Source organism: Microtus pennsylvanicus, chromosome 1, assembly GCF_037038515.1.
Source record: "Microtus pennsylvanicus isolate mMicPen1 chromosome 1, mMicPen1.hap1, whole genome shotgun sequence".
Taxonomy (NCBI): Eukaryota; Metazoa; Chordata; class Mammalia; order Rodentia; family Cricetidae; genus Microtus; species Microtus pennsylvanicus.
The window spans coordinates 97,538,408-97,551,170 of record NC_134579.1 but is presented as its reverse complement, the minus strand read 5'-3'; positions in this window follow the sequence as shown (position 1 = coordinate 97,551,170).

The window sequence follows — 12,763 nt, the reverse complement described above, 5'->3', positions numbered from 1 at the left end:
TGATAATTCCAGGGTTTGCAGTGGAGGTGGGGTGGGGTCTACAAAACGGCGGTAGACTGGATGGTGGCCCTCCACTCCACGCTCCAGAACCCAGGCAAGATGGGCATTCTCTCTCCCACCCCCCCGCTCTGCTAATGAACCATGTAATTGTTTCTGAAAGCAAGAATTGTATTCTTTGTCACCCGTGAAATGCACTCTCTTCCAACTCCAATCCCCGGTTCTGTTTGTTAGAAAAATAATGTTAGACAAGAGATGCTTCAACAGGTAAAAATGCCTGATGCCAAAGCCTGCAGCCCTGAGTTCTAGTCCCAGAAGCCACATGGTGAAAGGAGAAAATGGACCCCCACAGGTTGGCCTCTGACCTTTCTATGTGTGCCACGCCACGCTCACAACATAACCCTATATAAATAAATAATCAACGGATCTGTTTATTGAGAGAGTTATGATGATCGAACGCCAAATCTCAGAGAGAAGTTTCTTTCTCACATGGAGAAAAGGGAGGGGCAGATAGAGCAGGACACACCTGCAATCTCAGCACTTGAGAGGCAGAGGCAGGAGGATTGCCAAGTTCAAAGTTAGCTTGGGCAATAGAGTGAATTTAAGTCCAGCCTGGGGAATTTGGTTTGACTCTTATAATTCAAAAAACTAAATCTAAACTAAACAAAACTGACATAGGGGACTCAAATATCGAATACAACATCCTCCCTAAGATAGAAGAAAACATTCTAGAAAGTTCTTGGAGATTTGACTGTCTCCCCCCACACACACTTCATATTTATTCATATTGATTATGTCCATCAAAAATTCATATGTAAAAGTCTCAAATCACCAGGACCTCAAAACATGACACCTTGTTGGAGATGAGGGGTTGTTTGAAAGACTATAGAGACAATTAAGGATGCGTCCAGGAAGAATGGAGTGGAGAAATTGGAACACAGGACAGTCACAGACCAAGGAAAGAAGGTGTGAATGGCCAGGAGACAAAGGGGGCATCAGCAGTTGCTCTACAGCCCAAGAACCCTGTCCTGCCCCCACCATAGCTTTGGACCTCAGGTGTTATGGAAGGCTGTGCTGGTTTTGTTTTTGCTTGCTTGCTTGTTTGGTTCACATTTTTTGTGAGTGTGTATTTGTAAGTGTGTGTGTGTGTGTGTGTGTGTGTGTGTGTGTGTGTGCGCGCGCGCGCGTGCAAGGATATCCTCAGGTGTCAATCTTTGTCTTCCACCTTGAAAAAGCTCTCTTGGTTGCTTGCTGGGCTGGCCAACCCACAAGCTTCCAGAATTTGCCTGCCTCTGCTTCTTAACTCACCTTAGGAGTCCTGGGATTAAAGCTATGTGCTGCCACACCTGGCTTTACATGGGTTCTGGAGATCTAAACTCAGGTCATCACACTTGCACGGCAAACATCTTACCCACTGAGCCATTTCTTCAGGCATGTCTGCTGTTTAACCTGCTGACTGAGGTCCTCAGCAGGAACATCCCAAGAGACACATACAATTTCATCCTCTTCTACTTCCTCACCTCAGCCCAGTAGAGGCCTCTGTAGGCTTCGAACAACCACAGTGGAGTCCCTGGAGTTTGGAAGGTTATCCGTTAGCCATAGATTCAGGACTTGGGGTCCCAGTGCTCAGAAGGTAACAGAGACATCTCCAGGGATCTTCAGAACGAGCAGCGGCCATCCTAAGCTTGTAGACATCAGGACCTGGAGATGCTCTTTCCCTAGAGCCTGGTTCAGCTAGTCCCTCAGAGAGGGTCATAGCCTACCACCTTCTGTTTTAGGCTACTCGTCTCAGAGGAGCACCCTTGGTTCCCCCCACACTGATTGCAGGTAGGTGACACCCAACCACACTCCCTGCCAGGTTACCCGTCACAAGGTGCTGATGTCATCAACTGATTCATCCACCAAAAAGTTCAGAGTGATGGGCGGCTAAGAGACCTGGTTGGAGAGAGGTGAATGTTGTGTCTTTGCTGCCTGGTCCCTAAGGAGATAAGCAGCTCTTCTCCCCATTCCCTCCACACGGGGCATCTAGGATGGTGGGGTGCTCACGGAATGGAAGCACAGCTGTGTAACTAATATGTTTGTCCCACTAAAACACAAAATGAATTCAGCCTTTTCTCCTGACCCCAAAAACATCTGAGGAAGAGAACGAGAGGCAAGATGAAATATTCATAGCTTTGGAGTCTATTCTCCCAAATGCGTGCAAATATAAATTGGATTTTCCTGAAATGTATCTGCATTGCCTGAGGGCCAAGAGACTGGGGACAAAGACTGTGTGGGCACACACCGCAGGCCCCCTTGAGCCTACACAGCCACATGCACATGACAGATGCTGGAGGCTGCTGGGGATGAAGCCACAGTGCCTCTCACCCTGGGGAGGGAGGCCGAGGCCAAACAGACTTGGCACAGTAGAGAATGGAGTCTGAATCCCATAGGTCCTCACGGCCAGCCACCATGTGGTCTACGCAAGTCCTCATCCGGTCTTTTGTGTAAAATGACTGACAGACAAAGGCATGGCATCAAGTCTGGGGATAGGGATCAAAAGGCTCTGGTGAGGAGCTGGACATGTAGCTAAGTCGGTAGAGAGGTTACCTACCCAGAGGGAACCTAGAGAGAAGCCCTGACTTCCGTCTCCAAAACCACATATAAAAGGCTTGGTGGTCCAGGCCAGAAATCCTTGCATGAGGAAGATGAAGCAGGAGAAGTTCAGCTACACAGTGAACCTGAGGTCAACCTGAGCAATATATGACCCTGTCAAAAAAAATAAATAAATAAAAGTTGCAGGAAGAAAGGGGAAGGAAGGTTCTGGTGGCTTTCTTTCCATTCATTGGATCCAGTAAGTCACACTAGTAGAAGTCTCTGCTACCCTTGCTGGTGATGCCAGCATTGTCATTGGTAGAAGAAAGAGGCTCTCCAAGTGCTTTTATACAGAAGGACTTGGTGGTGGTAGTATCATTTACCTTAGCCCTTTTAGCAGCCGTCGTGTATCATGGTTGCTTATGATTTTTGTATAGAATGTCCCCACAGGCTTGTGTACTGAAGGCTTGACCCTAGGGGTGCTATAGAGAGGTGATTGTATCACAAGGGCACTGACTTCATCAGTGTATTCATCCATTCATGATTCCAGAGCTGAACTGGCTCTTAGGAGACTAGTCATGGTTAGAGACATGGTTAGATCATGACAGCATCCCTTGAAAAATATATCTCAGGTTAGTGGGATGGCTCAGTCACTGCCTTGGCTGTCCTATATGTAGGGAAGTCAAGGTAGTCACACACAACACCTATCCCACAGAGGGGTTGTGAGACTTCAGAGAGCATCACACAGCAGATGGCCCAAGAAAGACAAGTTGTGGAAACCTTTTGCCTTGGTCTATACTAAAGCGTATATGTAAGTGCGCTCATTTTCTACTTGGTGGTTAGCATCAGAAAGCAAGGACCTCATAATATCTAGCATAGAGACCAAGCCCTGGGAAATGTTCAGTGACTTATGGTAGGCAGATGAATAGATGGATGGGTACATAGTGGGGTAAGAAAATGAATGATGGATGGGTGAATGGATTGGAAGGGAAGGTGGATGGATGGATGGAAGGATGAATGGATGGTCAAGTAGATAAATTAGTAGATTGTGAGTGGGAAAGGAGGATAGGTGAACGAATAGACAGACAGACAGATGAGTGGATGCATGGAAGGATGAATGAAGGATGGGCAAGTAGGTGGATGAGTGAGTGGGTGGGTGGGAAGGCAAATGAGTAGGTGGATAAGTTAGTGGGTCTGTAGATAGGTAGGCAGGTAGACGGGTATATGGATAGGCAAGTGTGTGGATGAATAGGTGGATGGATGGATGGATGGATGGATGGATGGATGGATGGACAGATAGATGGACGGATGGATGGACGGATGGAAGGGGTGTTTGGATGCTTGGAGGGCAGGTGGAAGTGGGTGAGTGGATAGGTGGATGGACGGATGGACGGACGGATGCAGTGTTTGGATGCTTGGTGGGTAGGTGGAAGTGGGTGGGTGGATCTATTGTATGGATTGTTGAATGTGAGGCTCATGGGACCAGAGGCATTCCTCCACTCTGATGCCCAGCTGAGATGCAGGATACCCTTCCCAGCCTGGCAATAGGAGTGTCTCTTGGCTGGAGCTGGGCAGACTTCCTCCTGCAATGCTGTTGGGAGCTGCTCAATGAAGTTTGCTGCGTGGGTTTCCCACGGATGTCAAGAGAGCACATGCTCTCCTCCATGCCTCATACCCATTTCCCAGACACGCAAGGAACGCACCGATATGACTGGCAGAGAGCAGGAGGAGGGCAGCTGCACAGGGCTGCGGAGGCTGGTGAGCCGCCTGGGCCTTCTGGAAGGGGGCCTCTGCAGCAGATATGCCGATCAGGATGAAGGACTAAGTGTTGGCCGACTTTGTCTTTTTCCTTTGCCCCCACCCCTCGTGCTCGGGGCCTCCTCCCATACTGCAGAGAGAGGCAGAATTTGCTCTCAACTGTTGGGGGGTTGTGTGTGTGTGTGTGGTGGGGGGAGAATCCTGATTGTCTTTCCTGCTCGGGAAGTTATGATCTGAGGCTGCAGCTTCCTAAGGTGTTGCCATGGAGACGGATTTTCTGTCATAAATAAAAGTGTTCTGGGGTCAGGAGCTCTCAAGCATAACTAGGCCAGATTTTTGAGGGGGGGGGAATGCCAGAATTCCAAGGCGCCCCAGAGGATGAGCAAGGCAGACTCTTCCCTGAGGGTGTCCTTTAGGCTGTTGTACAAGTGGTAGAGAAAAGTCCCTCTGTGCTCCCAAAGTTACCTGCCCGCTCCCTCCCCTCCTCCACCTAAATCTAGGTTGTGTTGTCAGGTGAGATCTAAGGGGTCCCCAAAAGGAGTTAGCTCCTGGGGCGTCCGACTGTCCTCTGGAATCTCCTGTAGTTGTGCTGTGTGTCTTCAGACAAGTCCCTGCCTATCTCTGGCCCTGGACCCTGTCTGGACAGGAGCCCTCCCTGTAGGATTCTGAGTGCATTCCTCTGGCAGCTCTCCAGTGGCAAAGATAGCTCAGGAATGAGCTTGGAGCAGGGCAAGGGACCCTCGAACTGGCATGCTGGTCACTTCTGAGGCCTGAGGTCCCCTATCCCCATCCCCCCACCCCCAACCTCTACCAGGCTGGTTTCCCACCAGGCCTTGGAAGCTGGCTTTAGGGATTTCCTTCTCTTTGGGGGTCACCACCAGGCAGTGTTTAAAAAGGTGGGAGGGGGGCTGCATCCTGGGAGGAAGGTATGCGTGTCTGAGGGGCCCCTGGACGCCACCCAGGCTGCTGTAAGGTGGCTAACAGCCCAGGGCTGTTTGCCAACCTCCCTGCCCCCACCTCCACTCCCACCCTCCACCCCGTATTAGGTAAACAGAGTTCTCACTGGCTGCAGGCAGGGCTCGGTGCCATCCCTTCACAAAGAGGCCCTGGGGTCCTGAGCAGTTGCCAGGTACCCCCGTTTCCCTAAGTGGCTCCTGGTCCCCCCCTTTTTACTCCAAAGGAGTGGATGTGGGAATCAGGGAGACTAAAGAAGAAAGAGAATGAAACTTGGAGCTCAGGGTAGGGGTCCCTTGGGACTGTAGACCTACTAAAGATCTTAATCTGTTTACTTCTTCTGCACCAAAAGCCCCACCAGCAGCCAGGAGGTTCCCAAGGGTATGAAATGAAGAGACCCCTTTACCTTTAAAGATGACCACACAGGCCTGGTCACCCCAGGATCTGGAGTCAGCCAAGGCCTTTGCCAAGAGTTCCGGCCACCTATTAGTGTGACACTATGTGCCCGTGTGCGTGCTAATGGTCGCATGTTCATGTATGTGTACATGTGGATGCCAGAGTTGACATCAGAAATCTTCCTCGATCATTCACTACCTTAATTTTTTTCTGAGGAAGGATCTCTCATTTAACTTGGAGCCCATCAATTTGGCTAGGCTAGCTGCCAAACAGACCCCTGGGAACTTCCTGTCTGCATCTCCCCAGTTCTGAGATTGCAGGTGCATGTCACGTACCTTTTTTTTTTTTTCATGTGGATGCTAGGGATTCATTCAAACTCAGTCCTAATACAGCAAACACTTCACTAACTGAGCCATCTCCTCAGTCCTAGCGGCATTTCACTGCTCAAACCCCTTGGTATGGAGGAGATACAACCCAAGGCAGGCAAGACACCGTCTCCACACTCCCCCAAGGCTGTCTGTGTACAGAGTTTCCGAGCTCACGACACAGCTGTGGAAGAAAGCACGAGCTGTTCCCAGCCTATGGGACTAAGATGGCAGGCTCAGGCGTGCCAGAACCCACTTTGCCACAATGAAAAGGGACTGGAACCATGTACCACACAGTCCAACCAGCCTGGGGCAACCGGTCTGGGGATTGCCATGAGGGGGGTAGCAGAGCCCTTAGCCCAGGAACCTGGCTTTGAGGAATATTTAAAAGCCTAGAAGCTTCTTTCTCATGAGTGCAGATAAAGTGTAGATGCACCCAGCTGTGCCCACGGCACTCAACTGCAGGACGACAGGACATAGGATCACAAGTAGGTGTCTGTCCGTGATTCTGAGATTCCTGATCAGGTCTGTAGCAGAAGCATTCTTCTGTGTCCATGTCCGTGCATGCGTGTGTGCATGCGTGCATGTGTGTGTGTATACGCGTGCACGTGCACGCGTGTGCATGCGTGCATGTGTGTGTGCACGCGCGTGCATGTGTGCATGTGTGTGTGTGCACGTGCACGCGTGTGCATGCGTGCATGTGTACATCTGTGTGTTCCAGTAGAACCTCAACAAAAGAATATACATCTTTTCTCAAGAGCTCGTGGAATTTTTCTCCACCATGGCCAATATGCTAAGCCATAAAACAAGTCTCAGTATGTTTAAAAGAATCAACCTCATGCAATTATGTTCTTCGGCCATAATGAAATGGCATTAAAAAGCACTCAGGTAAGATGGTGGGTGGGTGCATGGATAAGTACAAATGGGTGGTTAGTGGGTGGCTGGTAGAGTGGAGGGTGTGGGGGTGAATGGTTGGGAGGTTGGTGGATAGAAGATGCGTTGATTGGATGGAGAGGTTGGTAAACGGGTGAACAGCAAGAGAGGCGGATGAGTAGGCAGGTAGAGAGAGCAGATTGGTGAAGGACGGTTGGGTAAATGCTGGATAGACGAGCAGACGGGTGGTGGACTGAGGGATGGGTGGATGGATAATAGATGAGAAGGTGGGTAGTAGATGGACAGAAGAAAGATGGGCGAGTGAGTAGACTTATGGCTAGCTGATGGTTGTCAGGTATAGAAAACGAATAAGTAGGTAGGTAGATGGATGGGTAGATGGTATAAGGATGGATAGGTGGAAGGACGGGTGGGTGAATGGTTGGGGAGTAAGCAGATCGCTGAGAAGATGTGAACGGTAGATGAACCTCTTGAGACTCAGCACCATGAGCCTAAGCTCTTTGCCGAGTCCAGTGTATGGCTTCTCCATCCTTTAGTCCCGGGCATTGTGAGACAGTACTACTGTCTGAATGGTTCCTGCTACCGCTGGAAGGAGTAGTAGCCTCTGAGCAGCCCCCGGACTGGGCTGTGGAGGTCCAGAAAACCTGGGAGCTCTTCTGGGCCTGACTTAACAAAAGGTGAAAGTGGCTCCTGGGTCAGATGGCGGTCACGATGTGTCTAAGTAATAGTGCTTTCTTCCCCAGATGGCCCTGCCTGAGCTCAAATCCCAGCAAGTCTGCAGAGGCTGTTTTTTTTCTGGAGAAAGTTCCAGGCTCTGGGAACCAAGCACGACTTCAAACCCCTGGCTGGATGTAGCCAGCTGTGTGTGGGCGGCTTGCCCATCTCCAAGCACCCACAGTGTCAGGGGACCTGAAGGGCTAGGCTAAAACAATAAGCCTCAGAACCAGAGGCCACAGAGGAAACTTCAAACAAGCCAGCGTGCCAGCTGACTGTTGCCAGCAAAAAGTTGTCACAGCCCACTCCAAACTGGCACGGCACAAGGGGCTTGGAGGAACGGCAGAGTGGCTGCCCTGCCTGGGACTGCCCCGGAGGAGGTTGGCGTTAAGTGAAGAAGGTTTGTGTCTGTGCCCTCCTTATACACCCTAATACAGCCTTCTGGGTAGCGCAGTCCTAAAACAGGGACTCTGAGCACCTGCCCTGGCTCAGGAGCCAGAAGGGGCTTTTGGACATTCCTGTCACCCCGTTAGAGGCAGGGGCCTTGAGCCACCAACACTGCGGAGACAGATGCCCGATGCGTGGCAGGGCAGCTCTCTGGTCATCCCTCCAAGGAGCGTTGCAGGCTAGGGGCCAAATCATGAATACTCCACATTTTTTGGCGACTCAAAGGCCTGACTGGAAACAGTGGCTGTTTTATTCTGTAGAACTCTTATGATTTTCTTCGTCTGAGTGCCTGCGGGGAGAGGGCAGACTCAGGCAACCGGGGGTGGGGGGCAGGTGGCAGGCTTCTTGCATATTATAGCCACCTCCCAGGCCAAGCTGGCCCTGGCTCCCATCCAGGGCCAATCAGAGTTGTAAAGAATGCTAAAGGCCACGCCCAGGGAATAAGAACCTGGCTCTGGGTACACTTGGCTCTTAGGGCCAGAATCTATTCAGAGATGCTGGGGGAATCCCAGCCCTTCCCCCCAAAAGCCCCAGTGCTAGTACACAACAGGGGTGCGGGGAGGACTCTAAGGGATCCTGTGTGAAGGAACTTCCAGAAGCCTCTATCTGAAGGTTGACTATCCCAAGTCTGTCCTAGGAGAAATGTAGGGTGCACAGGGGCCTGAGCAAGGTGCTCTCCGGCCTCCCTATGATCCCTCATGGTGGGGAACCCATCAACCTGCCCAGCATCCTTTCTGGACCAAATCCAATATTAACTCCAGCAGACCAACCAACCCAGGTCACAGCATGGTCACCCAAGGGTGAAGGTGAGTTCACACAAGCTCCCAGTGATGTCACTCCAGGTCACAGAGAGGTGGCCAGGATCAAACAAATAAAAAAAAAAAGGGAGCTATCCAAAGTTACATCACCAACGGTCACAATGAAACCATCCAAAGTTACAGTGTCACCTAAGGTCACAGTCGGGTTACTGAAAGTCACAATAGGGTGTCCTCAGGTCAAAAAAGAGAGTTTATTCAAGGTCGAGTCGCAGTGATATCCCCTGAGGTCACAGTAAGCTAGCTCAAGGTGACACAGAGCTCTCCTGCCCAGTCCTCAGTGGCACACTGATAATGCGAGAGGCTCTCAAGTGCCTGTTTCCCTGAATCAAGTTCAGATCTTCAAACTGGAGGTGACTGGTCCCTGTTCCAGCCCCAAAGGCATGGGGGCAGGCGGTGTTCCTGTCATTCCGTGATGTGGACAGGCCTTGGAAAGGTTCTGACTGGAATCAGGACCCTGTCTGCCTGGCCTGAGCCACAGTTATCAGCTCCCATTCCTGCTTTCTCATTTGACTCTAATCCCACTACTGAGAATCCGCATGGTAGGGTTGACCAGAGCTGAGGCAAACATGGAACTGGAAGGGTTCCTGGCCCGGCTGTGCCAAGAACCATCAATGTCCTCAGTGGGGCTGAGGTGGGCGGGGACATGGAGAGGGTGGGTGTGGCCATTAGGGCATGGCCTGAGATCTGGTTGCTCTGCAGAGGATGGACAGGCGGGCTAGAGTCCTCAAGAAAGGGGAAGCCAGGTGAGCAGAGTGACGTAAAGGCTCGTGCAGGGCCTAGCATAGTGTACAAACACTCGAGGAGATGTTAGTCATCTTCAGGATAGCTCCTGGGCCCCAGGGTACTTTCCCTACTCAGCCCTACCACAGCCAGGAGGTCACAGAGATACCCACTGGGTTTCCCCAGCTTCCTGCCTCTGCAGCCTCAGCTGGGACTGGCAACTTGGGGACACCACAGGGTTGAATTCACCAAAGCCTGCATGCTAAATGATACATAAATGCAACCTTTGCCCTTGAGTGGACAGTCCTGAGGCTTCTCAGAAGCTGACTCAGTTTCCCCAGGCTGACCCTCTTTCCCCTTGCTTTGATCTTCCCCCAGGGAGAGCTGCTTACCCATCCTTCCTCCTCTGCTTTGGGAGTTCCCAGGCCAATGCACCCCAGGAGCCCAGTAAGGAGCCTCCTGTCTCTGAACAGGGGCCCTTGTGATTCTTCCCCATGACCTTTCCCAACACCCTTAGAGCAGCCCTATGCAGCAGCTGGGGTGTTCACAGAGGGCCCCAGGACTCAGTAGGTGAGGAGCAGATATCAGCACTGGGGTGATATGTCCAGCTGCCTCTCTGGGCTAGCAGAAACTATCTAGAGACTTCTAGATAGATAGGTAGGAAGCAGGGGCCTGCAGGTGACCTACTTTCTCTTTGCCTTTTGTGGAAACTGGTAAAGATTAGGGAAACAGGCAGGTACCAAGGTGTGCACTCCTATCTAGAGACACAGTCACCCCCAGCCCCACCCCCAGAGGCTAACTGTCTTTAGGTGTAACCCATCTTCAAAGCATCATGGGTGTCCACAGAGAAAGGCATAAAAGCAGGTAGCCTGGAGCCAGGTGGGTTGGGAATGCATGGGGATGTCTGTCTGATTGAGGGGTCCAGGGCCACAGGGTACCAAGAGGCCAAAGGGAGGCTGGGGATGGGGAACACAGAGGCAGCCCTAGCCCAGGACAGCAGTGGACAATGTAGTAGCTCTGTCTTACTCTACCTGATAGCATCTCCCACTTCCCTGTTCAACTCCCAGCATGGCTACATTTCCTCCAGGACTCTACAGCCCAGATAGCTACCCTGAACCCAGAGTGGCCATGGTGCCAGGCACAGAAGCCTAGAATGGGTCCATGTGGGTCTTGAACAGCCAGGGGAGGAGGGTCTAACGGTACACCTGGTGTGGCTGTCACCTGTATTTCCTCTCGAGGATCTTCCCACAGGCTCACGAGGGCTTGGCAGCCATCTTGGAGTCACCATCATTTCTGATTTCAGTCTTGGGGGATGCTCCTGATGGGGACTTAACTCTTGGTGCACCCGGGTCCCATGTGGGCTCCTTTCAGCTCCACAGCTCCACACTGGTATTTGAAGGGACCACCTCTGCCCAGTCCCTAGGATGCTGGCCTGTTGTAGGAAAAGCCCTGACTCTAGCCCCAGCTCATGGTCAGCCATGCACAGGGCAGGCCCAAGAGGCTGGCCATGCCTACAACCTCCTGAAGCTTGCCTACATCCTGCACTACCTGGATTTTGATCGAAGTCCGCATTCTTTTTAAAAGAATGAAACTATTTTAAACTTCACTATTGAAGCCAAAAAGAAAATATCACAACATGGGCTGCTAGTTAGACACACAGCTTGGATGCTGAAACCTACTATGGAGACCCACTTCATAGAGCTCTCTGGGAGGCGGGGGAGGGGAGCATCCTGTGGAAGGGAAGATTCTGGCTGCCTTATAATGGAGCACCCAGCACCAGGCACTGCACCTGGGCCTCTGCTTCTAGGTTTACGCCAAGTCCTAAGTGCTACTATAGACCATCTTGCCTTGTGTTGGCGAATTTTTGGCTAGTCGTTTTAGAAGAGGAAACCTGTTTAGAAAATGCCCCCACCAGATAGATCTGTTGTACATCATCTTGATTGATAACTGTTGTGAGGAAGCCCATCCCACGAAGTTGATGCTATCCCTGGGCCTGTAAGCAGCATTTCTCCACGGCCTCTGCATCAGATCCTGCCCTGACTTGTCCGGCTGACGGGCCACAAGTGTAAACCGAAAGCAATCCTTCCCTCCCCAGGTCACTTCTGGCCACGGCGGTTGTGTCACAGCAATAGAAACCTAATGGGAGGCACACCCGCAACTCAGACCGTACACCGCTAAACCTGGCTGCAGCCCAGAGTCCCCAGAACTTGGGGCGCCATGCACCTAAAGCAACCATGCTCAAATCCCATCTCCAGCATCCTGAGCCCCTCAACCCTCGCTGTCCCACCTCACAGGGGTGAATATCCTTCCACCATCTGACCTGGCCTCACTGGACTCTGGTGTCCTAAGGGACAGCAACCTTCCTGGGTGAAGAAAGTAACCTTTGGGGCAACTCCAGGGACACTGCACGACAGCCTCTCAATTGTGCAGGATTCTAAGGAGCAGCCCTAAATGTCTCCCACTGGGTTCTGTTGGCCTCCAGGCTAGAGTTAAAGCCATGCTTCCGCTCTTCTTTTGTTGTACAGTGTGGTCTTCTGGGGACTGTGGCTCCTCGGAGAATTCAGCGCTGAGTCTCTTTGGACCACGCAGCTTCAGTAAAGAGCCCAGGAGCCTAGGTCCAGCCAGAGTCACAACTTGGCATGGGATGCGTCACAGCTTCGTTTGGCTCCTGACAAGCCAGCCTCAACCCAGTTACCTCTGCTGCCCCTAAAATTGTGTCCCCGTGACGTCCATGTGCATCTCTCCTAAAGGGTTCAGCATATGTTGAGGGAGTAACCCCCATCCTTAAATCTGAGAGAATCTCAACCAGGGCCAGAATACCCAGAGAAACCTGAAGTTAAGGTCAAGGGTGGCCGGGCATCCTTGGCACCCATACCAGGTCTTGACTATGGGACCCCTCTAGAGAGCTCATCAAGTGGTCCAGCTGCCCCTGTTTCTCTAAGAGCTGGATCTGGTCAGCTGAAGGCAGCTTTCTGTGTTGGCACAGGCCAGCCCACCCACAGACCAGGGGACCAGGGAAAAGAGGCCAAGACAGAGGACTCCAGCAAGGGAAGAACAGCTCGCACAAACCCAGCTTCGGGAACAAGAAAATGTGGGGCCTCCAGGCAAGTGTAGAAGCCTTTCTCCATG